The sequence below is a fragment of the Nomascus leucogenys genome, chromosome 13, assembly GCF_006542625.1.
Source record: "Nomascus leucogenys isolate Asia chromosome 13, Asia_NLE_v1, whole genome shotgun sequence".
Taxonomy (NCBI): domain Eukaryota; kingdom Metazoa; phylum Chordata; class Mammalia; order Primates; family Hylobatidae; genus Nomascus; species Nomascus leucogenys.
In genome coordinates, this window is record NC_044393.1 from 17135650 (window position 1) to 17160771 (window position 25122).

The 25122-nt window shown below is 44.5% G+C and overlaps 1 protein-coding gene across 2 annotated transcripts in view; it reads right to left on the reverse strand.

Moving 5' to 3' along the window:
• Positions 1-24877, reverse strand: part of EYA2 (EYA transcriptional coactivator and phosphatase 2) — a 293919-nt gene extending 269042 nt beyond the window's left edge. For both annotated transcript variants that reach the window (XM_030826398.1, XM_030826397.1), the window contains exon 1: positions 24735-24877. The gene's annotated coding sequence lies outside the window, so the exon portion shown is untranslated. The remainder of the gene's footprint in view (positions 1-24734) is intronic.
• Positions 24878-25122: the final 245 nt, after the last annotated feature.

The following is a 25122-nucleotide window of genomic DNA, read 5'->3' on the forward strand; positions in this document are numbered from 1 at the left end:
TGTGAATGCAAAGGAAAAATTTTTGAAGGAAATTAAAAGTGCTACTCCCGTGAACACAAGAATGATAAGAAAGCAAAACAGTCTTATTGCTAATACAGAGAAGTCTGAATGGTCTGGATAGAAGATCAAACCCACAACATTCCCATACACCAAAGGCTAATCCAGGGCAAGGCCCTAACTCTCTTCAATTCCATGAAAGCTGAGAGAAGCGAGGAAGCTGCAGAAGAAAAGTTTGAAGCTACCAAGAGTTCAGGAGGTTTAAGGAAAGCAGCCATCTTTATAACATAAAAGTGCAAGGCGAAGCAGCAAGTGCTGATGGACAAACTGCAGTAAGTTATCCAGAAGATCTAGCTGGGATCAATGATGAAGGTGGCTACACTAAGCAATATATTCTTAATGCAGACAAAACAGCATTCGATTGGAAGAAGATCCCATCTAGGGCGTTCATAGCTAGAGAGGAGAAGTCAGTGGTTGACTTCAAAGCCTCAAACGACAGGCTGAATCTCTGGTTAAGGGCCAATGCAGCTGACAACTTTAAGTTGAAGCCAATGCTCATTTACCATTCTGAAAATCCTAGGACCCTTAAGCATGATGTTAAATCTACTCTGCCTGTGCTCTATGAATAGAATAACATAAAGCCTGGATGACAGCATGTCTGCTTACAGCATGGTTTGCTGAACATTTTAAGCTCACTGTTGAGACCTGCTGCTCAGATAAAAAGGTTTCTTTCAAAATAATACTGCTCACGACAGTCCACGTGGTCACCCAAGAGCTCTCATGGAGATATACAAGGAGATAAATGTTGTCTTCACGCCCACTAACACAGCATCCATTCTGCAGCCCATGGATCAAGCAGTAATTTTGACTTTCAAATTTTATTATTTAAGAAATGCATTTCATAAGGCCATAGCTGTCAAAGGTCTTGATTCCTCTGATACATTTGGGCAAAGTAAATTGAAAACCTTCTAGAAAAGATTCACCATTCTAGATGCCATTAAGGACATTCGTGATTCACAGGAGGAGGTAAAAATATCAACATTAGCAGGAGTTTGGAAGAAGTTGATTCTGGCCCTCCTCAATGACTTTGAGAGGTTCAAGATTTCAGTGGAGGAAGTCACTGCAGATGTGGTGGAAATAGGCCAGGTGCTGGTGGCTCACGTCTGTAATCCCAGCACTTTGGGAGGCCAAGATGGATGGATCGCCTGAGTGTGGGAGTTCGAGACCACTCTGGGTAACCTGGTGAAACCCGTCTCTACTAAAATAAAAAAATTTAACCAGGTGTGGTGACACATGCCTGTAGTCCCAGCTACTCGGAAGGCTGAGGCATGAGAATTGCTTGAGCCCCAGAGGCAGAGGTTGCAGTGAGCCGAGATCATGCCACTGCACTTCAGCCTGGGCTACAGAGTGAGATTCTGTCAAAAAAAAAAAAAAAAAAAAGTGGCAGAAATAGCAAGAGAAGTGCAGCCTGAAGATGTGACTGAATTGCTGCTATCTCATGAGAAAACTTGTATGGATGGGGAGTTGCTTCTTACAGATGAGCAAAGAAAATGGTTTCTTGAGATGGAATCTACTCCTGGTACAGATGTTATGAACATTGTTGAAATGACAAGAAGGGATTTAGAATATTATATAAACTTAGTTGATAAAGCAGCAGCAGGGTTTGACAGAACTGACTCTAATGTTGTTTTTGTTTTGTTTTGTTTTTTGAGACAGAGTCTTGCTCTGTCTCCCAGGCTGGAGTGCAGTGGCGCGATCTCAGCTCACTGCAAGCTCCGCCTCCTGTGTTCACACCATTCTTCTGCCTCAGCCTCCTGAGTAGCTGGGACTACAGGCACCCGCCACCACACCCAGCTAATTGTATTTTTAGTAGAGATGGGGTTTCATCATGTTAGCCAGGATGGTCTCGATCTCCTGACCTCATGATCTGCCCACCTTGGCCTCCCAAAGTGCTGGGATTACAGGCGTGAGCCACCACACCCAGCCAAGAACTGACTCTAATTTTGAAAGATGTTCTGCTTTGGGTAAAATGCTATAAAACGGCATTGCATGCTACAGAGAAATCTTTCATAAAAGGAAGAGAATGGATTCATCAATGCAGCAAACTTCGTGTTTGTCTTATTTTAAGAGATTGCCACAGCCACCCCAGCCTTTAGCAACCACCACCCTGATCAGTCAGCAGCCTTCAACAATGGGGCGAGACCCTCCACCAGCAAAAAGACTACAACTCGCTAAAGGCTCAGATGATCATTAGCGTTTTTTAGCAATGAAGTATTTTTAAGTTAAGGTACGTAGATTCTTTTAGGCATAATAATATTGCACACTTAGTGGCCTACATACAGTAATAGTGTAAACATAACTTTCTTACATACTGGGAAACCAAAAAATTCGTGTGACTTGCTTTACTGCGATATTGGCTTTATTGTGGTGTTCTGGAACCAACCCCGCAGCATCTCCAAGGAATGCCTGTAGCTTTATGAAACTCTTCACACCCACTTCGCTTTCCTCATTTTGCAATGGGCCAGTGGTCATAGTCTGACCTGAGTCCCACGTATTGGTGTTTGGCAAAAAGTTTTGTGCAGCCTGAGAGTCATGAGTTCAAATCTTTGTTTTGCCATATCTGAGTTGCCAAATCTTAAGCAAGTCACTCTGACCCTCAGTTTCCTCATCTACAAAATGGGGACAGTAATTCCTCTCTTGGCAGGGAGTCTGTGCATGCATTCGCTGATATTTCCTGAGCACTTCCTGCATGCCTGGCACTCTGCTAGATGCTGGAAAGGCAACCTTGAAATGACATAAACAGTCCTAGTTGAAAAGAGACAAAATTATGCAAAAGCATATATGATTAAGTATTTAACAAGTTTAAGTGCTTTGAGGACGTACAAGATGTTAGGAAGATTTTGACTCGGGGGGAGGCTGCCCACCTGACCACTCCTACATACGGTAAGGAACAATTATTTGTGATTTTCTCACCTCCACAAACTATATTATTTAACATATTTTTCTATAAATGAACTTTTTCCTCCTTAAATAAATTGAGCCTGTTCTAAGAAATACTACTAATTTATGTATTTTATAGGTTATCTCTCTATATATTTTTCCTAACATACACCAAAATGAACACATCAGTAAATAAGGAAGGGTCCAAAGCTCACTTTGAACAGTAGAGAGTTAATCTTCACATGAATGTCTGGCACACAGCAGGCCTTCTCAAAGTGTGAGCCCCCTCTCTTCTGGCCATCTGCTCTGGGAAGAAAGTGAGCATCATTTGTAAAGCCTCGTACCCCCAGCTCTTCCCTCCAAAAGCCCCCCACTATATCCCAAACGAAAGGAAAGTCAACCTTAACTCAACCTCAACCCAGCTCACTGACATGGCACTAGAGTTAAAACCAACTTGGCTTTGCACCTTGGCTTAAATGTATGGTAAAGCCCAGAAGTGCCAATCCCAGAGCCAGAGAAAAACACTTTTGTCCAACTCTACTTGGTGCAAAGTCTATAAATCAAGAACCTATCACACATGCACACACACATAATACATTCCTACTCAGATAAACACACACACATAATACATTCATACTCAGATACACACACACACAAACTCACACACTTAAGCACCTACACATATAACACAGACTCTGACACACTCACCCACATTCATATACTCACACACAGCATACTTGTTCATGCACACCTACACACACTGCACAATACATTCACATATTCACACACACCCTTTCTCGAGCAGTTAAAGACCATTTCAACTTTTAAAAACTTCTTAATTTGGTTTAATAGCATTTCAAGTTTCACAGGAGGGGGGCAGATATAGGTCAAATAAGTTTAATGCTGCCTTAAAAAAATAAGTGGAAACTATGGCCTTGGCACGCAGGGATGGCAACTGTAACACTGGCAGAGAAGGGGAAGGTAACCTCAGAGAGTGAAGGGGCCAGCGATTTTCGACACTGACGTATTCTCTTTGCATATGAAATTCATAGAAATTTTTTGCTCTGCCACAAAGCAATCATGCTCTGTACTATTAATGTTTAAACAAGTGGTCATTTCGGTTGATCTTTTGTTTCCTTCTTTTTGATAGAGACGCAGTTTCAAGAAATACTTCACTTTTCTCTTAACTGCACCCCCATAGAACTGGGAGGGAAAGCGCCATGACGACAAGTGACATTGAGCCCCCAGGTCCGGGGGTACTAGAGGGAGGGGCGGGGACTGTGGTGAACTGATGAAGACATGCTCCGGCTAAAGGGAGTGGCCGTGACTGAGACCCTCAATTGTCACCATGCAGGAATGCACAGCTCATTTGGCAGATCTCCCAATGGCCCCAGAGAAGCCAGAAATCTGGGTTTTTATATGGAATCTCCTAATTTTTAAATGCCGGCAACTCATTCAAATCAAAACAATCTCAGGCCAAAGAAAGCACATCTGTGGGGTAGAGGTGGCCGCGGCCCGCCCATTTGTGACCTCTGATGAAGAAGGAAGAAAGTGGGCCTGGAATCAAGAGATCTGGGTATCACCAAGGCTCTGAGACCAACTTCCCATGTAGGGCTCCTCCTTGGCCTGTCCGAGCCTCAGTTTCCCCACCTGTATAATGCAAAGGCTGGCCTAGATAACATCCACGCTCTGCCACCCAGGCCTCTCCGAAAAGCACTAAGTGGAAAGAATGGCGTATCCAGGCCATGAAAGGGGCATAATTTGACACCGTTTCAAAAACCGGGAATTCAACGAGAAATGTTTCTCTTCCCTGGCTGAGGTTTTTGGAGGCAGTGGGCGTGTTTTTTAAAAAAACACAACACACCAAGTCAGGAATTTCATCAGGAAAAACGTGGCAGCCCGAATGGGCTCACATCTGGGGATTTGCTTGTTGCGAGTACACACTATTCTGCCTGCCACAGACAACAGCTCGAAGCTAGACACAGTGCTGTAAGGCTGATGTAGCTCCTTTGGGAGACGGGGAGCAGTAATTGCCCCAGACTGGCCTCCTGGTGAGCACAGCAGAAACACAGATAGAGGCCTCCCATCTCCAGTAGAGAAAAGAGAAGGCCAAACTGCAAAGCTCTCAAGCACGATATCCCAAGCACGGCCCCCTGTCCCCATACTCCAGCTTTGAAGGCAGGTCAGCCTTTGCCTAAAACTGAACCCAACTTTCTAATTCCCTCTCTCAAACAATCATGGTCATGATTCCCTCTGTGTGCTGAGTGTGACGATGGGGCTGGCACAGTGCTAAGTCCCTCAGCGCATTGTCTCCTTGAATCTGAGAGAGGAACTCTTCTTACTCCCTGATATGGTTTGGCTGTGTCCCCACACAAATCTCATCTTGAATTGTAGTTCCCATAATCCCCACGTGCCGTGGGAGGGACTAGGTGAAGATAATTGAATCATGGGGGTGGTTTCCCCCACCCTGTTCTCATGATAGTGAGTTAGTTCTCACAAGATCTGATGGTTTTATAAGAGGCTTCCTCATTTCCTGGGCACTGATTCTTCTTCTGGCCGCCATATGAAGAAGGATGTGTTTGATTCCCCTTCGCCATGATTGTAAGTTTTCTGAGGCCTCCCCAGACAGGCTGACCTGTGAGTCAATTAAACCTCTTTCCTTTAAAAATTACCCAGTTGGGTATGTCTTTATTGGCAGTGTTAGAATGGAGTAATACACTCCCACTCCACAGATGAGAAAACCGAGGCTCCCATGGAGAAGCCATCAAGCAGTGGAATCTGGATTTAAGCCTATGTCCACAGAAAAATCAAAGCCTTTATGCCACTGACTACTATTTTTTTAAGTGTGAGTTCTACTGTGGAATACTCATCTTCATGAGGTTAATCCCACAGATTTGTCAGGGAAAAATGCGGGGGACAGATCCACTGAGCAGACCTGACGTGTGCCCAGCGTTAACCACTGGGCAGCTCTTTAGGAACGAGGGAGAGGTCTCAGCTCCCAGGTGGCTTCTTCTGCAGAGTTCTCCTATTGTCATTTCCTCAAAACGAAGAGGAGGAATGGGACTGAGAAAGCCAAGAAAACACAGTAGGACAGCAGAGTGGTAAAGGGGTGGGAGGCCTGGCCTGGCCACGTACCAGCAGGGCCACCTTGGGCATGCTAATTAACCTCAAGTCTCTGTCACATCCTCTCCAAAATGGGCATGCTAAAATGGACAGAAGGAGATGATCATATATTCAAACACCTGGCTCAATGCCAGATCCACAGGAGGTGCTCCCATCTCCTTTCCCAACCTGCTCCTCCCTCCGCCGTCCCCATTTCAGCAAAGGGCAGCTCCATCCTCCCAAATGCCCAGGCCAGAGGCCTTGGAGTCACCTTGGACTTCTCTCTTCATATCCCTTCCCAGAGCCAATCCCTCAGCAAATTCCATCGGCTCTATCTTCAAAACATATCTAGAACCAACTCTTCTCCCTGATCCTACTGCCACCACCCTGATCCAAGTCACCGTCACCTCCCTGTCTGAACAGTCTCCTAACGGTTTTCCTGCCCCACCCTCTGACCCCTGCAGTCTGTTCTCTTGGCAGCCAGAGGGGTTCTGCTCTACTTAAGGCAGATCCTCTCCTTCCTCTGCTCAGATCCCGTGCCTCCAGGGGCTCCCATCTCACTCCGCTTAGAAGCCAAAAATCTGACCCTGGCCTCAAAGACCCTACATTATCTGCCCCTGGCTACTTCCTTGACCACATCTCCTGCCCCTCTCCTCTCACTCAGCTCCAGCCACAATGAACTCCTGGTCATTCCTGAACACACCAGGCACAACCCCACTCAGAGCTTCTGTGTGGGCTCTTCTGCCAGATCGTTTCAGGGAGGCCTTGCCTGCCAGTGATGTGCTGCAGCCAGCCTGTACCAGCCTGCAAGAAACAATTGTTAAATGTGCATGAATGTTGTGAACTCCTTGTTAAAATCACTGTTGGGTTGTAAGTGACCATGGTGGGAGTATTTACACCACTGTAAGTGGCAGAGGCTACAAATCAGGACCTTTAATTTCCAGATAACCAGTTTACCAGCATGCCATCACACTGGCCACCCTATTTAAAATTAAAATTAAAAATTCCTCTTCCCTGTTCTGCTTCAATGTTTCCCATCAACCTCCCTCCCCTCTGCTTACTTTTTCCCTATAGAAATGCCAAGACTCTCTGTCTTACTATTTGCTTTTTTATTGTCTATCTTCTTTCCCCGCCAGACAAAAGCTCCATGAGGGCAAGGACTTGTCAGTTTTGTACATAGCTGCTTGCCAAGTGCCTGGAACAGTGGCTGCCTCATAGAGGTGTTCAATAAATATGTGTTGAACGGATGAATGGCAGCTGTTACAGTTATTATGGGAAACCTTCACATGGATGGTATTTCAGACACTCGACAGGATTTGTAACACCAAGGGAAGGCCAAAAAGAAAAAAAAGTCTCACCTTGTACACAGTACTAGCCTAGGGAAAAATGAGATTCCTCCCTGAATATCCATGCCTTTGAGTTTCCATGATAGACCACGGTTAGCAGTTGTGAACATGTAGTAGGCAACATTTTGAAACTCACTAAGCCTCAGCTCACAGAACCAGAGCTGGAGGAGACATAAGAGACATCCAGAGGTCATTTGGTCCTTCTGCTCACTCTCCAACAAGCCCAACCACTGCCCATGCTCCACCTTCTATTTGCAAGATTATTTATTGATACATAACAATTGTATATATTTATGGGTGGTCCATGTGATATTCTGATACATGCATACAATGCGTGATGAACAAATCAGGGTATTTAGAATATCCGTCACCTCAAACATTTAACATTGCTTTGTGTTGGGAACATTTCAATCTTCTCTTCCAGCTATTTTGATATAGAACATATTGTTAACTACAGTCACCCTACTGTGCTTTTGAACACTAGAGCTTTTCTTTCTATGTAGCTGTATGTTTGTACCCATTAACCAACCTCTCTTCATCACTCCCACCTTCCCAGCCTCTGGTAACCCTCATTCTACTCTCTACCTCCAAGAGATTGAGTTTTCCAGCTCCCACACACAAATGGGAACATGAGATATTTGTCTTTCTGCATCTGGCTTATTTCACTTAACATAATGACCTCCAGTTCCATCCATGCTACTTTCAAACTTTTTGCAAGTAGCATCCACCATGGCCTCGCTCAGCTAGAGTTAAGAAATTTTCCAAAGACTCTTTAAAATAGTTTAACCTCTCATTCAACACTGAATTCCTTCTATAACATCTCAAACAGGCAGTCATAAACAGCCTCAATGGTTGGCAAGTCCACTTAGGACTAAACCAAAAATCAGCCAACTCATAACCTCTACTGCCAAGGCTGGGCCTGCCTGGGTGCCATGCAGAAGAACAGCTTTCCTCACTTATGGTAACTCTTTGTACCAACCTGGTGGTAAGTGCCTGGAGCACAGGGATCTATTTACTTCTAGATGGTGCATGATGTCCACATGGACATGTTAAATGCCATCCTAGAGTATACAGGGCGGACCTACACACACACACACACACACACACACACACACACACACACACACACACAAATTATCCAGCTCCAAATCTTAATAGTGCCAAAGTTGAGAAACCCTGTTTTACCTGAAGACAGATGCTTTCTCCTTTTTGTAAACATCAAGGACCACCTCAGTTTATACTTCATTTTCATACTTCTAATGGAGATCTAGATATAGGAAAGATTTCTTTTCTGTCTTAAATCTACTCTAGGAGAGCCAACAGCATGGTCCCAATGGTAAATGGTAACTAACCTGAACCTCGGTGTTGGAGAGACTACAGGGAGAGGTGAGGACTTGGCTGAACTAACTTATCCACCCAAAAGGGACAGACATTTCCCAGCCCCAGTCAATTGCGGTCATGTGGAAATGTGGGCACAGTGTTGACAGATCTTGTGATGTTTTAATGGGAGCCAGAAATCTACATTTTTATGTGAAAGATCCAGATCTTCAAAGTTGGCTCCATTCTATTTTTTAAATGATCTGCAGACCAAACAAAACACATCTTGATTGCCAGTGTGCAAGCTCTGTGTGCACCTGATGTTACTGCCATGCCCCTAGATGGAGCATGAGAAAGTTCAATACAGGCAGCAATGGGAGCAAAAGCTCAGAGCAGAAAAAGAAATCCAGGCTGACCGTCAGGGGCCTGGGAATGTGTGCATCGCCAAGGTAACCCTTCTACTCGTAGTGGTCCTGATTCATCTCCCACTTATCCTCTGAAGCCCAGTGCATGTCCTATGCTTGGCTGGAGTGCCTCAACTTTTGTACCAGAGACCATGAAAAGAGATGATGAGATAGTTTGGATGCGTGTCCACAACCAAGTCTCATGTTGAAATGGAATCTCCAGTGTTGTAGGTGGGGTCTGCTAGGAGGTGACTGGATCAAGGGGGATGGGATTTTCCCCTTTGGTGCTGTTCTCGTGACAGAGTTCTCATAAGACCTGGTTGTTTACAACACTGTGGCACCTCCCGCCTCTTTCTCTCTCTTCCTCTTGCTCCACCATGTAAGTCGTGCCTGCTTCCTCTTCGTCTCCCACCATGATTGTAAGTTTCCTGAGGCCTCCCCAGAAGCTGAGCAGATGCCAGTATCATGCTTCCTGTACAGCCTGTGGAACTGTGAGCTAATTAAAACTCTTTTCTTTACAAATTACCCAGTCTCAGGTATTTCTTTACAGCAGTGCAAGAACAGACAAATACAGATGATCCACCCTTAAGATGAACATCCTTACTTGAAATAAGTAAGACAAACACCCTTACTTGAAATAAAAGATAATCTTCCAGGCCCATGGGGAAGAGCACGTGGAGGGCAGAATAGTAGCAGGTCTTAAAAATACTGACCTAGTAAGAATGTTTGAGGAGAAAAGTAAAACATGCACACAAAGAGTATAACCTCGTGCCTGGAAAAAGCACAAATTTCATAAACAGCACTGTAGTTCAGGAGGAGAGGGGTGGAGAAGGCATACCTAGAGGTACAGTTTTGGGGGATTAAGGAACCAGTCTACCCACACTTCCAGAAAATGCTGCCGACTTCACTTTGGAAATCTACCTTTCTCTCACTCCATCCACAGCTCCACAGGTGGCACAGTACAGAATCCTCCTGAACAGAGAGATTGATTAAGAGATAGGCACATGGCCTGCATCTGAGCTCTTGAACCAGCTGTACCTGAAACCAGCCCTCCTCAAACTTTTCATTTCCCAAGGCAATAAATTTTCTTTTTTCTTAAACCAACTCAGAAGTAAGTCTTTTGTCACTTACATCTGGAGCAATCTCCACAGCTAAGGCGACCACTGGCTGGGATTTTGCTTAAGCCCAGCTTTGGAGCTGGGGAGGCTGACGATGATTTCAGTGTCAATGTAGGCATTTCAGGTCTTAAAAAGCTCCTGGAGCTTGCCTTACTGCCTCCCACCTGCACCCCCACTGAATTACTCAACTTTCCAATCTCCTCTTGTAAAAGGCTTCAGAGCCCACTTTCCCCCTTTTGTCTGTAGCCATTGGAAACTATCACCCCACTCCTTGCAATGGGAGCAACACAAGAAGTTCTTTGCCATTCTAAACAGTGGCTGACAACCATTTATGAGACCTGCAAACATTTCACCACTCTTAAATCAACCCCAGATGACATAATCATCATCATCATGAAACTAATGAAAACCCGAAGGAGGATAGATTTGGACCATCTTGCCTTTCCCCATGATGAGCGGAGATCAGGAAAAAGTCCTGAGAAAGACATAAAAATGAAGCAAGCTGATTGCTCCTTGGAAGAAGTCTCAGCCTCATCCCCGTGAGATTCAAGTCCTACTTTTTCCTGGAAACAATTTTTAGCATCTCTTGGCATCCTTTCTGGTCAGGAATTGGTAAAAAAAAAAAAAAAAAAAAAAAAAAAAAGGGCGGGAAAAAGGCTTAATGCCTTTTCACTGAAATTTGATTCCCAGGGTCTGTGTGGATGCTTGGGAGAGGGGTCGTACACTATGAGCCTGGAGGTATATTTCTGGTGGTTCCTCACAGTGATTTTAAAAGCGGGACATTTCTCTTAAAAATTCAGATTTTGAAAAATCAGAACACCTGGCAACACGGAGACCATTCCTGAATGGCACCGGGTGGAGTCTCTGCTATTAGCATACCTGCTCCACTAATTCTTACCTGTTTGGGTTCTCTGGGTATCTGCAGTTGCAGTCACTGATTTCAGATTTAGGCTCTATGTACTTTGAAAAATCATTTTTAAATTACGATAATTTTGACTCTGGATATGACTGATTGACGCACAACGGCAGCTGGATTCTGAGCAAGGCCCTACCAGAACTGGCCTCATCTTCCCCGCCCTCCTTGTTCACTGGCTGCTCCCAACTCAGGACTTTTGTCCTTGCTACCGCTTCTTTCTAGAATGTTCTCCCACATTCCTTCAGCGCTGCATTCCTCTCGCCTCCCCTGGGCATGTTCTCGTCACCTTCTCTTGACTTTTTTCTCCATGGACTTATCATTTGATATTCTGCGTACCTTATATACATATATGTTTATTTTCTCTCTCCTACTTAACTGTGGCTCCACAAGGAAGGAGACTTTGGTCATTTTTGTTCTTGACTGCATTCCCCACGTCCAGAGTAGGGCCTGGCACATAGCAGGTGCTCAATACATATTTTTGAATGAATGAATAAGTAAGTGCAGTTTCCATACTGAAGAGGAAATGGAAGTGGGAAGTGCAGTGGAGGAGAAAGATGAATGGACAAAAACCAAGAAAGTCTGCACACCTTGCCGCTGAAAACCAGGTAGACGCTTCTACAGAAAAACACATTTTCCCCAATGTAAAGAAGGGAACAAGAAATAGAATGAAAATCATGAAACCAGAGCCTAGAGCTGACGTCAGAGTTTGCATGGACAGTCACTCCAGGCACGCTTGTTTTTTTTTTCAGATGGAGTCTCCCTTTGTCACCCAGGCTGAATGAAGTACAGTGGCACCATCTCGGCTCACTGCAACCTCCACCTCCTGGGCTCAAGCAACTCTCCTGCCTCAGCCTCTCAAGTAGCTGGGACTACAGGCGTGGGCCACCATGCCTGGCTAATTTTTTTTTATTTTTAGTAGACATGGGATTTCACCATGTCGGCCAGGCTGGTCTCGAACTTCTGACCTCAAGTGATCTGCCTGCCTTGGCCTCCCAAAGTGCTGGGGTTATGGGTGTGAGCCACTGTGCCCGGCCTCATGCTTGTTTTTATGTGTTCCTCTTCGCCTCTGACCCATGCCACCCAAGATCCCTCACTCGTCTTGAAACAGGGTGGGGAGTCCCCACTCTGCCACAGACTGGCCATGTGGCCATGGGCAAGACCCTCCCACAGGCTGCTGCTTCCTCACCTGGACAGATTCTAACACCGATGGCTTGTAGGCTACCTGTTGAGGACTTAGCTCGGTAACTTCTCACGTGGAGACGTAGAAAGCCCGTCTCTTTGGCTCAGTCTTAAGGCATCTGGAAAAACCTGAGCTATTTTCCAGCTTGAACCTCACAGCTCAGGCGGTTTTCCCTTTTCTTTCACTCCAAACTACACCAAACTGCATTTGTGCCCTGTAGGAAGATATGATTTCTAGACTTAATTTTTCTTCCATAGGTAATAAATAGCTTTTAACAATCACTGTGTGTGTCGCGTGGTCTTCGATGCATTTGTTACACAGAGTCCATTATTTTCATGTCATCAATGGAGAAACTGAGGCTGAGAGAGGTGAAGGAAGCCCAAGGCTAGTGAGTGGTAGACTGTGGATTTGAACGTGGAGAGACTGGCTTCTGTACTGTACTGTACCCTAAAGATAATGGAATACACAAATACATCCTCATAAGAAGCTGAAAAATTATAACTGAGATTTAACATCGCTTTTAGCCCCTTCTCATGCCTGTCCTTAATTAATTCATTGTGCAAGTAAGTGAAGGTCAAAGAGTTTAATTTTTTTATGGTGGTTAAAGAATCAGGGAAGTCAGGGGTTATGAAGACAAACTCTAGAACCATACTCCCACATACAAAGCCTAGCTCCACCCCTGCACTTGCTGGGTGACCTTGAACAAGTCACTTAACCTCTCTGTGTCTTACTTTTCTCACTTAAACTGAGAATAGTAGCAGTGCTTTCATCGTAGAATTATTGCGAGGAATAAATGAGTTAATGCCTATAATCTTTTGGAACATATCCCGGCATAAAGTTAGCACTCAGAGATTATTTTCTTATCAACATTATAGTCATCCAAAGGTTAGTTATTCTTTCAAAGATACAAGACACAGACTAGATGTGCCCGGACACTAATGTACTCTGAGATGACTTTACCAACGTCCCTAAGAGACTGCATTTGTTTCATTTTATTCCCCTGAAAACAACGCAGCATTGCAATTCTGGTTAGTAAAAGGTTCTGGGTATTTGGGTGGAATTTGTCGTAGGCAGCCTGTGGGGATGAGTTTTAAAACTAAAATATTTTATTTTAAATGAATAGATCACAGGGAAAACTTCATATCATCAGATTCGTGTTTCTGAAACTTCCCTCATGAACTCTGCCATGGCTGTGTGCTATTAATTACTTGATGGACTTGGTTTTTAAACCATTTTTATCTTAAGCAGTAAAAAATTATAAAACCATTTGTTTGAAATGCTTTTTATATCTTTTCCAAATGCATAAGATAGAGACAGAACTTTAAAGAAAAAGAAGTTCATGTACATTTCAAGTTAATGTGGAAAGGGTGCCCACATCATTAAAAAGAAGTCTGCCCTTCAGAGATGAACAGATTCTTTCAGAATGTCTAAAGTCCCCAAACGGTAGCTACCTGAAGAACAGTAAGGAATGTGCCTAGGGGCAAGTAACTTTCATTTTCTCCCCTTTCTTTGACTACTCCTGGGAGTGGGTCCAATTCCACAGTACCCTAAGAATTCCACTGTCATTTTATTTAAGTTGTATAACAAATCCGATATAGAAGGTGTCTGCCTCATGGGCTGATGAGGAAATTAGGGCTCAGAGGGCTCTTGTGATCTGCCCAAAGACACACAGCAGGTTGGTGACAGAGGGGACCCTATACCCTCTCCAGGAGCTGCTCAGCCTCAGACAACTCTGTCTCATGGTCCCGCATCACAACCAAGGGCCTGGCCTGGTTTGAGGAGGAAGTCACTTCATTCCGGTTGGCAAGAAATGGCAGGGATTCTTGAAGGATTTCATCCAGAAAAGGATTCTGTAACCCACTTACGTTACTTTTTCCATGTGCTGTTCAAGAAAAAATCTACTGGTTCTCAATGGAATGTGGGGTAAAAGGCCACAGAAACTCAGGCTCATTGAGGATGAAGGATGCTATTGAAATGTAAGAATAGATCATAAATAACTGGTTGGTCAGGGGAGTCTCTCCAGTCCACCATGATTGTTTGTGACCTTGTTCCAGGAGGGCTGTGGGTCATGTGGTACAACAGGCCCATGCTTTGGGTCAGACAGACCTGGAATGGAATGCCACTGGGCAGTACTTGATCTGTCCAAGTCTCAGTTTCCATATTTGTTAAATGGACACATCTATATCATGGATTTTCTTTGAGAGGATTAAATGAGCTTTATTAAAGTGTCTGTCACATAATAACTCCTGTGAGCCATTTTTATGTCTCCTTCTTCCCTCCTCCATTCTCCTCCCTGAATATTTAGATTTCTTTTTTATTTATAACTCTCAGAGGCATACCTGTATACTTTAGTTTTGCAAAGTCCCAGAACTCAGGGCAAGTTTCATTCATTAGATAACAGCAGAAGATTAAAACATCCATGGGGAGAGCTAACCCTTCCAGACTCCCACCACCACTTTATGCAGCAGGTGGATTGTCTCTATTTTGTGAATAGGGAAACTGAGGCAGAACTAGGACTTGAACCTAGGAATTTGGGCTCCCCATTCTGGACTCCCAGTGATACACTCCACCATCTGTAAAACCTGGTGAAGACTACAATGTTATAACTTAGACTAGTTTTGCTCGTATAGCGTATCAGATCTGGAAGGTTCTGAGTGGGCACCATTCAAAGCCAGGGTTAGGAGGGGCCATGCGTCTTTGGCAGGATCGAGTAGCAGGAGAAAAATGAGAAATATTTTGTTTTTCTTTTCCAGTTCATTAAGGCTTGTTGAGGGGAGCAAGAACCTCATTTTTTTCCTTCCCATTACTTCCCTTTTATTTTAGGGGAAATGTGCATTTCAAAGACTGCTCAATAGCAGCGTTGAAGTCTCAAGTTCAATCACAATGTCCCCATTGTGGCTGGGGGACTCCCTGGCCTTTAAGCTTGGGTTATAAAAATTTGGTCTGAGCCTAAAGTCTGGCTTTAATAGAATATTTTAATTTTGTTTAATGAATATTATTTTAAATCTGTTTGGCAGTTTTAAAATGTGTTCTTTTATTTTCAAATTAAAATTTACTAATGTTCAGTGCTTTCTTGGGGGTGGGGGTACAGCAAGAAATGGGGGTGATAATAATACAAGCTACCATTTATTGAGTGCTTACTATGTGCCAAACACCCTGCTCTGTGCTCTGTGTGTGCCAGCCACTCTGTGCCTGCCAACCACCCCAGGAACAGTAACTGCTGTCTCCGATGTCTGGGACGTTGAGAGGGTCAGACCCCTGCGGGAGATGGCAGTCCGTGAGTGATGGACTGACTCAGGCTCAGACCAGATCTGTCTGAGTCCAGGGCCTGTGCTATCGACCACTGTCCAACATTCTCTCGATACCTAAAAAGACTCAACTGATCAATAGCTTATAGATACCGCATTGATCCAGTGTGCGGTTCCCCATAATCTCAATAGCTAGCTTACTGAACATTGAACGGAGGCAGGCAGTGTAGCAAAGCCAAGGGTTTTCCATGTATCGCCTCATTTATATCCTCACAATGGCACTATGAAAGTTATTTTATTATTGTTGTTACTATTATTATTATCATCCCAAAGAGTCTAAGTAATTTGCTTCGAGTCGAATTCATAAATAATAATAATAACTGTAGCTGGCACTGATATAATTCATACCACTTGCCAGCCGTAGTTCCAAACACTTCATGTTTATTAACTCAATCTCCACGATAGCTTTCTGAGGAAGGTGGATTATTATTCACCCTGCTTTACAGACGAAGAAACTGAGGCACCGAAAAGTCTGGTTACCCCCAAGTTAAACGCAGGAGTAGGTTAACACTGAGGGGAAGTGTAACCTGAGCAGCCTGGCTCCTGGACTCAAGCTCTTAATCTCGAGGCTGAAAATCAGTACGCAGGCTGAGGTTCGGGAAGTCTGATTCTCTACATTCTTCCTCATTCTGCACAATGCATTGAGGGAAGCAGAGAGTTGCTGTCAGCCGAGTGAGCCCGGGGCACTGGTAAGTCCCATATGCCTAGTGCGGTTTCAGGTGCAGAAGCCGAGGCACTGTTCTTACTGAACCAGGCATGGCTTCTGTGGGTGAGGGTCTACAGACTGAGGTGTTGCCTCCATTCTGCTGCTCGAACATTAGAAAGCTCAAAAAGTCATGTCAACACCCTCTGCACCCTCAGGAAAGAAGAGGCCATGGGATACTGGTGAGAACACATTGGGATCCTCCTACCGGAGATGCTGGATTTGGTCCTTCTCACCTCTGGCTTTCCAGTAAATAGCCCAGAACACAGCTAAATAAGTGTTGTTAAGTAAACGGATGAAGGAATGAAGGCACTTGTATTTTTCCCCTATCACTGTGCAATGTGTCAAGCACATCGGAGGCACTTGATAAATAATAAATCATTGAACTGGTATATGAAATGTCCCAAGTGCATGTTATTTCTGGTCTACAAAGATTGTCTTGTCATATTGCAATAGCTTAGAGGTCAGCAAACTTTTTCTGTAAAGGGCCAGATAGTGAATATTTAGGTTTTGCAAGCCGTATGGTCTTTGTAGTATGGCTGTTCAACTCTGAGGTTATAGGGCAAGAGCAGCTGTAGGCAATGGCTTAGGCCACTAACTGCAGTGATGCTATGACCATTTCCATAGGTCCAGCTCGAAACATTCATTCATTTCTACAAGGGCAGATTCAAAATCTTGTGAGAATCTGCTGGCGTCTCTTACTTTCTCAACCTGATTTTTGTACCTAACCATCGGTAAATATCCATAAGGCAATGCCAGTGGAAAATGACTTTAAAATCTAGCTCTCCAGGGCAGACAGATGGAGAAAGGGAAGTTCTTGTTATACCAAGGGAGCAGGCTGGACATCCTAGTGGTTAGGAATCAAAACTGGGTTTAATCCTGGCTCTGGCACAAGCCATGTAATCCTGGACAAGTTACTTTCCAGACTCAGTTTCCACATCTGTAAAATAGAAATAATAATAACAGCATGTTCCATCTACTTTCATTTGGAGACAAAACATATAAAGTATTTCCACAGCACAGTGCCTGGGACATAATAAATATTCAATAAATAATAAGTGTTCAATAAAATCTGTGATTTCCAAACAAGTCTTACAACTCTGTGTTTTCTTAAAAACAAAAGAAAATCCTCAAAACTAATTCACTAAAAATAAGCACAAAGGAATGACAGTAAGGCTACAGGAGGACATTTCCAAAATCGGGTTCCTCAAGGTGCCCCGGGGGTCCCAAGGTGTTAGAAAAATCGTCCGCTGTAGATCAAACCTCTAGCAATCCCCAACCTCTCTGTGCTTCCCCCTCAAAAAAAGCCTGATTCTATGTCCTTTTATCAGTTTGTCTTTCTTGTGGGTGCCTGAGCAATGCTGAGACATTTTGAGCATTTTAGACATTTGCTGAGTTTAAGGCATTCTTTCTCCCCTCCTACCCCCCTTCTCTCCACATCCCAGCCATTAACTCCTCCAGGGAGTATGGTCTATTTAGCAAGAGGAGAGCACTGGACAGCTTGGGCCCATCGCAGACCGGAGGTGAATCATCTTCGGGGCTCCATTCTTTTTCATGTCTGGATGGGGCTACAACTCTATTGACAACACAGGCACAAGTCACAACTTGTTATACCACGTGACACCTTCCGAGCAGTGGAGGCTTCCCTCTACTCCAGGAGTCACACAAAAGGCCAGAGGTGCGTGATTCTCCTCGGGCTCCTTCCTCTCCACTCCCTTCCCAACCAAGAAGGACACGCAGACCTTCGCTGGAGAAATCAATGTTTCTAGAATACCCTGAAACAAAAGTCCTGATATGTGCAAATAATACACACCCACAAAAGAAAATAACCTCTCTGCGCTGACACCCTGCCTCTCTGAAGAGGACATTTTCTCCCTACATGGAATTTCCATCAGCACCTGGGTTGGTACCAAATTCAGGACGCGGTGGACACGCTCTCTAACTCTGTATTTCAGGAAGCTGCCAATCAATAAAGATTTAAAGGTGTGTACTTATACCTTGCATCTTAAATGCTAGAAAACATAGTGGGAACAAAAAACTGTTTTGGAAACCATGAATACCTTAACCACAAAGTGACTACAGGAAGGGAATGGGAGGTGAAGAAACTGACCAGAAGGAACATTTTCATTTCATTTGATTTTCAGCTTCTGACTTCCGCATATCCGAATACCAGGTAGGAAACATCTGCTTTGGAGTAAGAGAAGGCCCCGGTACCTGCTTTTTCTCCGGAACCGTGAGAGGGAGCCATGGGGAGGAGACCAGAATTTCAGCCTTCCTATCTCCCTTTACCACAAGGACGCCTTGAGGACCCAAGTCAAATTGAGATCTTTCAACCATGGGCTCAGAAACCCGCTTTCTGTGTCCACTTCAACCAAACATGTCTAACAGGCAGGAATTTAGAGTTGGCCAAGGTAACGAGAACTAGTGGTTTTCACCCTGTTTTGGTGACCTTTATAGGGCTTATTTATGCACTTCAAGCGCATGACCTAATACATGTTGGTTTGGCTTCTCTTCTCATAATAGCAGCCTGTAAAAAGCTTCTGAGAATTCCCCGTGTTTTCTCATTTTGGGTCAAGAAAATAAAATCGATATCTAAGTAACCTTAAAAAAATGGTCTGCACAATCTAAAAGTTTGGAATGTTTCCACTAGGACGAAGGATATCTCTAAAAGCCTCAAAGATCATCGAAATGAAGTCCAACATTTGCCGTTTTTAAGGTAGGATATGTGGTAACGGAGTATGAGAGAACTGGCTAAGGGGGCTTTTTGACATAAGTCAAACAATGACATTTAAAACTCACGTTAAAGCAATTACTGTGTGGAATTTTTCTGTGTTTTTCTCATTTCTTAAACAGAAGTGTATATGTTTTCAGCATAGCTTCTTGCTGTAATTTTCTTTCTTGACAAACCCACATCTTACCATGAAACCCAAAGAATGCACGCTGCAGAAACAATAATGGTTGAAACAGACTCGGCTGTCTCTGGCATGATTTTTCTTTACAAAATTAAAATGTCTTTTGGCTACTACACGTATATTTCAGTTATGAAAGGCCATTCTTGGGAGATGAATAGAAAAGAAAGGGGAACTGACAGATTTAGCTGATGCGAGACAAAAGTAAGTTGCCATATACAGTAGTCAAACCCTCCAGTTCCTCATTCTTTGGGAAAAATATGTTGATTTTATCATTTTTCCTTTAGTTACATTAGCAGAGAGTTGACAATTCTCCTCTGAATGACTGCAAGTAGATACGTTCGTATCTATTACATCTGGGAACACAGACTTTTAAAAAATGTAACTTTACTCAAAAGGAAAAAAGAAGAAGAAAGTCCAATGCCATTGAAATTACACACATTTTCATGTTACTGACACAACACTATTGATACCAAATGACAAAAGAGTTTCTAACCTCTATTACATACTTTGTTCATTTTTAAAGATGTTTAAATTGGCATTGTGGCACATCTAAGTCCCTGTTTTAAATTTCTGCGTATATCTGAAGGCAGAGGCAGACTTTTCAAAAATGTACGAGCAGGCACAACTGTGTTCTGACTACTATCATCTAAAGGCGATGACAGCACTGACGAAGCCCCTGGATCCTGCCAAATTTTGTCCCAAAGACGCGTCTCTCAGCCCCCACTGACCCGCAGCCTGCTGGTTCCAGATTCAGGCAACCAATGGCCTCCCTTAACGTTCAAAGAGGCAAAGATAAATCATTCCAGCTACCTGACTCTCGGCACCACCTGTTCCAAATTATTCTTTGCTCTCCAAATGTTTAAAATCTAACCCCGAAACAACACCCACCCATAGCGATCCAGCACCTTCCGGTAAACTTGACTTGGGCTGTGCCTACCGTAATGTTTTAGGGCCTCTCCACTGCCGGTAAATTTATTGACTCTTTTTAGGACCTGAAATGCGTAGTGTTAGTATCGAAGGAATAAATCAAATTAGCCCTTAAATAAACCGTAATTTTCCTTTACAGAACCATACCCAACCAGCTAAGGGTCATGGCTCACAGAGGTTTATATTTGTGTTTCTAAATATTTAATATGATTTGTTTCCCCATTTCAAATGACAGTGGCGAAAAACGTCAGGGCAGGTTCAGAAAATAACTGTGTTCTGCGCATTTAAAACCATCCAAATTCAGCATCTTCCTCCAAAGAAAATGATAGCAGAAATGTTCTGAGCCAAAGCTTGTATTGCACATGGATAAGGCATATTTTGCAGAGAAGCAAAAGCCTAGATTTCGTTTCCACTCAGTCTGGCCCTGTGTTGGTCATTTGACCTGCGACTCGGTTTCCTTGTTAACAAAGTTGAAATGATGATAATAATACTCAAGGGGTTGCGGCAAGAATCCACTTTAAAAATACACGTGAAGAGCTGACTGTAGGCCTGGTATACCAGTTCTCAATAAACAGCAGCTATTTTCATCATTACTATTAAACAGAAGGATATAATTTGCAAGCCAGAGAAATGACAAAGGAACCCAACAGGATGAAAATGAACAAAAAGAAATATGCACTAAAAATAGATGTATAAGCCTGTGGCTTCCTTCATGCCTTTTCCTCTAAATACACCTGGCGGTTACCTTGAAACTGATTTTAAATCACACGCCGTAAAGAAAAGGTCCTGCCCCTCTAATTCATTTACAGTAACACAAGTGGGTCTGCAGCCCCAGTTACTGTCACTTCAAGTATTTACCACCTGACGGAGGGGGTGTTTATCCTCCTCGGACTAGAAGAGGGTGTTAGTCAAACACCATTAGGCCAGTTACGATCTTCAAACAGTGAAAATGAAGCATTGTCTCCAGCGAATTCTCTGCTAATTGTTTTCTTACCAGAATCTTCTTTTTGTTTTGTACGTTAAGGAGTGTTTGAACTGCCACAAATGATAGTGGGGAGAAGTGGGCCATTCAGGAAGCTGTTATGATATTGGGGGATGGAGATCAGGGAAGAGGGTTGGGAGTGAGTGAGGAATTGTGGTGTGTGTGCATGTGTGTGTTTTCTGTCAACAGGCTGTGTTTTCTTAACTCTGGGATTAATTCTTTGTAAAGAGATTCCTTTTGAGCAGAGTCTACCAACTCCTTTTTCAGAACAGTTAGCTAAAAAAACAAAAACAAAAACAACAACAACAAAAAACCCCCCAAAATCCCGGTTCCTTCCACCAACAAAACCCAGGCTTAGTAACAGAAAGTGCAGCCTTTGGAGGTAACGGACTAACCAACTCCTTCACCCTCACAAGCCTCACAGATTAGGAGAAGCACATCATTAGGCGAATTCTCCCTTTATCAAAAGTCTCTGGGGGAGCAGGTTCTCCTCTCTCCCAAGGAATTTATGTTAGGCCAGGCAGTCTTTCTTTTCATCTTGTGCCCAGGTGGGAAGCAGTTAAGTTTTTTAGGCTGCCCCGCACATGATACCAATCCTTCTCCCCAAGCCTTTGCACACACACACACAGCATACACCTAAGACCTGAAGACACTGCCTAATACTTATAATTTATTCTCCCCCAAGCATCTTTGTGTGAAGGAGGCCTGCCCAGCAAAGACAAAACTCTACCCCAGTCGTAACTTCCACTCCTCCACACTGAGATCATGTGTGTGGATATTTAGGAAAGGCATGTGTCTAAAGAAGCCACCTCCACTCCCTTCATTTTCTCCTGACAGCCACAGGCTCTCTTCTTTCTCTGCCCAGAAAGGCATCTGTCATAAGCGGGTGGGAACCTCACTTATTCACCATTACGGCCTGCGATTTTATTATACAAGGAGTTTACTGCTGGCCTAATTAGTTTCAAACTGGGCATTCCAGCTGAGGACACCTAAAAAACATCTGGTGGAAGGAGCGAGAATGAGTCCTCGCTCTGAGCTGGTTACGGTTGGATTTCTGCATAACTCTGGTCTCTTGCGCCCAACGCAAGTTGTCTTTGGAAAAGTAACTGAAAAAATAAGGAAACGGTTTCTTCTTTGTGGGAAAGGAGTCATCTTGTCACGGAGGATCCAACAACGTCTTAAAGTGGACGTGCTTGGACTGTGTATATTTTTTCACAAACGGCTGGGGTCTCCACAGCTTGCTCACCCTAATTCAGAATGTACTTAGCTACACCACAGAGCCTTTTTGCTGAGGGCTTTTTCATTCTCCCAACAGCAGCTAGCATTTTATCAATTTATCCATCTGGAACAAGGCTTGCACTCTCTTACATGCAATTTAAAGCAGAATACCACATATTTGAAACAGCGTGTCTTGGGCGTTTTTTGCCAAATGGTAATCCTATAACAAGTCAACAAATCATACCTCTTTATGATGTGTTTAATGCAACACAAAAGACATGAAAAGAAGATTCTAAAACTTACGCGATGAAAACTTTTAAAAAAATCCTAAAGTATTGAGATACACATCTTTTTATTTTATTTTATGCTTCCTTTAGTTTTTTTGATATTGGGGAAGTGATTTATGTGTTTATAGAATATTCTTATACACATGGTGACTACACCAGGTGAGCTATTTTAAGACAGAAAAGAAAAATGCCAATTCCTTTCAGATAAAATAGTGAATAATATTGTGAAGCTAAAGTTACAAGAGAATGGGGACATATAAACTGCTTTAAAGTAAAAAAAAGTTCAGGCTCTTTTGGATCTAACCACATTCGTCTTTTCACAATGGCAAAAGTCAAGAGTTTCCTACGAAGGCAAGGAGATTTTTTAAATACAAACATCTTTGCTTAGTCAAAAGCAAGATTCAAACCACTATCATTTGTTATTTGTTATATAAATTATAGAAGAACTTGCCCAAGTTTGAGAGTGTCTAAATGCAAAGATATGTAAAGGATGAAGGGGCTTAAGGTGATGAAGAAAGAAAAGTGGAAAAAATGAACTCGATAACATTTATTTATCGAGTAAAACTGTGAAAGATTCTTTCACAAAGATTATTTTGAAAAAGAGGTTCTCTCTCGCCTCCCTCTCTTTCTTTGTGTACCTTTTTTTTTTCGTAAGCAGGATGGTTATATGTGTATCTTATTTGGTAACAAATGGGTCATAGTCTGGTAAGATGCTTACTAGTTCTGTATCTATTATGGTCACAAACATTTCACTCAATCAAGAAACGGCTCATGAAATTAATAGATTCGGCTTGAAGTACAATTGTCCACTGGTTATAATTTACTTTGTAAGGGATCTCCCTAACTCAAACATAATTCAGTGCTCAAATTCTTACATGATGTTTGTAAATCATCCTCCTGCGCCTCCGCCCTCGCTAACAGCTAGACTCCGATGTTCACCTCTTCACACTGCACCTCGTAATTAAAAGGTAGCTCTTACCGGGGTGATTTATACCTCCACGTTGTATTTTAAAAAAGTAATTAAAGATTACATAGCATTTCGGGGAAGGGGAAAGAAAAGAAAAGGGTACCCACAAAAACGCAGCATCGGTCTTGCTTTTTAAAAAGAATTCAGACCGCGGCAGGGTGCACGCTGTCAACTCTCAGCCTCGGCTTCGGGGAAGCAGGAACCTCGCACTGCAAAAGGCGCTTCCAGTTCAATAGCTGAAAAAAGCGCACTGAGGATTTTGCGATAGGAGTACGTTCACCAGTCACGCTTTCCTAGTATTCTTTGAGCTTATAAACTATTTACTGGGGGTGGGGGGTGGCGAGGGAGACAGGAATACATTGAAGGAGCTTGGGCCAGCACGGCCATTTAACCTCCAGACTTCATGTCTAAAAAACAATTCCATTTCCCACTTTCTCCCATTACAACGAAACCCTTGCCGCCTTCTAAACACCCTTCGGATGTAAACTTTTCCAAGTTTCAACTCTACCCGCAGCAGGCGCCAGGATTCCCTGCCCCGGTTCAAAGCCCCAGACCTGAACCAGAGCGGGCCGAGCGCAAACGGACTTTTGAAAAGAAATGTATCAATAGCTAGAAGGCAAAGGCTCAGCGGGCCGTTCCAGCCCCATCCCGGGATTCCAGCGGTTGTCTCTGCTTCTTGGTTACTCCATAAACACTACCTGAGGGCTTGAGGTTGCGGACTGGGGGAGCGCCCCTTATCGCGAACCTCCGGGACCAGAAATCGAACAAAACGCCAAGGACCCAGCCGCGTCTACACCGCCTGCGCGCCATGCACTTGTCCCGCGCGCGGGAGAGCAAACTTCAGGGTCGTTGCCCCAAAGCGCATGGGGAAACTGGGGCCCCGAGCCTGGGAGAGCCTTTCCCGAGGGCGGCTCTGCTGCTGTCCCCTCTGCCCTTATGCCTGCGTGGCCCTGGGAGGCCCGTGCGCCCCAGAATGTCCCGACAGCTGCGGAGGCCCCGCTCGGCGAGTGCCGGAAAGAGACGCAGGGCGAGGGGGTCCCGGTGAACAACTCCCCGCGCCCGGCGAATCCCGGCGGGCGGCCTGGGGTGGGCGCCGCGGGCGGTACTCACCGCGCGCAGTGGAGAGAGCGCCCCGACGCGGTGCGGGCGGGCGGGCCGGTGCGGGTCCGACGAGGCCGGGCTGACTGCGGCGGGCACGTTGCTGTCTCTGCCGCTGCCGCTGCCTCCGCCTCCTGGGCTGCCGCGGCTGCTGCCTGCGCGGGGAGGACCGGCCCCTTCCCCTCCCTGGGCCGGGCCCTCCCTCTGCCCCCGCCCGGGTCCCCGCGCCGCTGCGTGGGCGCGTGGGGGCGCCGAGGCGCGACGCTGGGCTCCGCGGGCGCACACACCCGGCGGCTGGACGCGGGGCGCGGGGCTCTGGCCCTGCAGCTGCCGCCGCGCCGCTTCCTGAGCCTGCAGCCGAGCAGAGCGCGCTCGCTCTCGCCGGTCCTGGAGGCCAGGG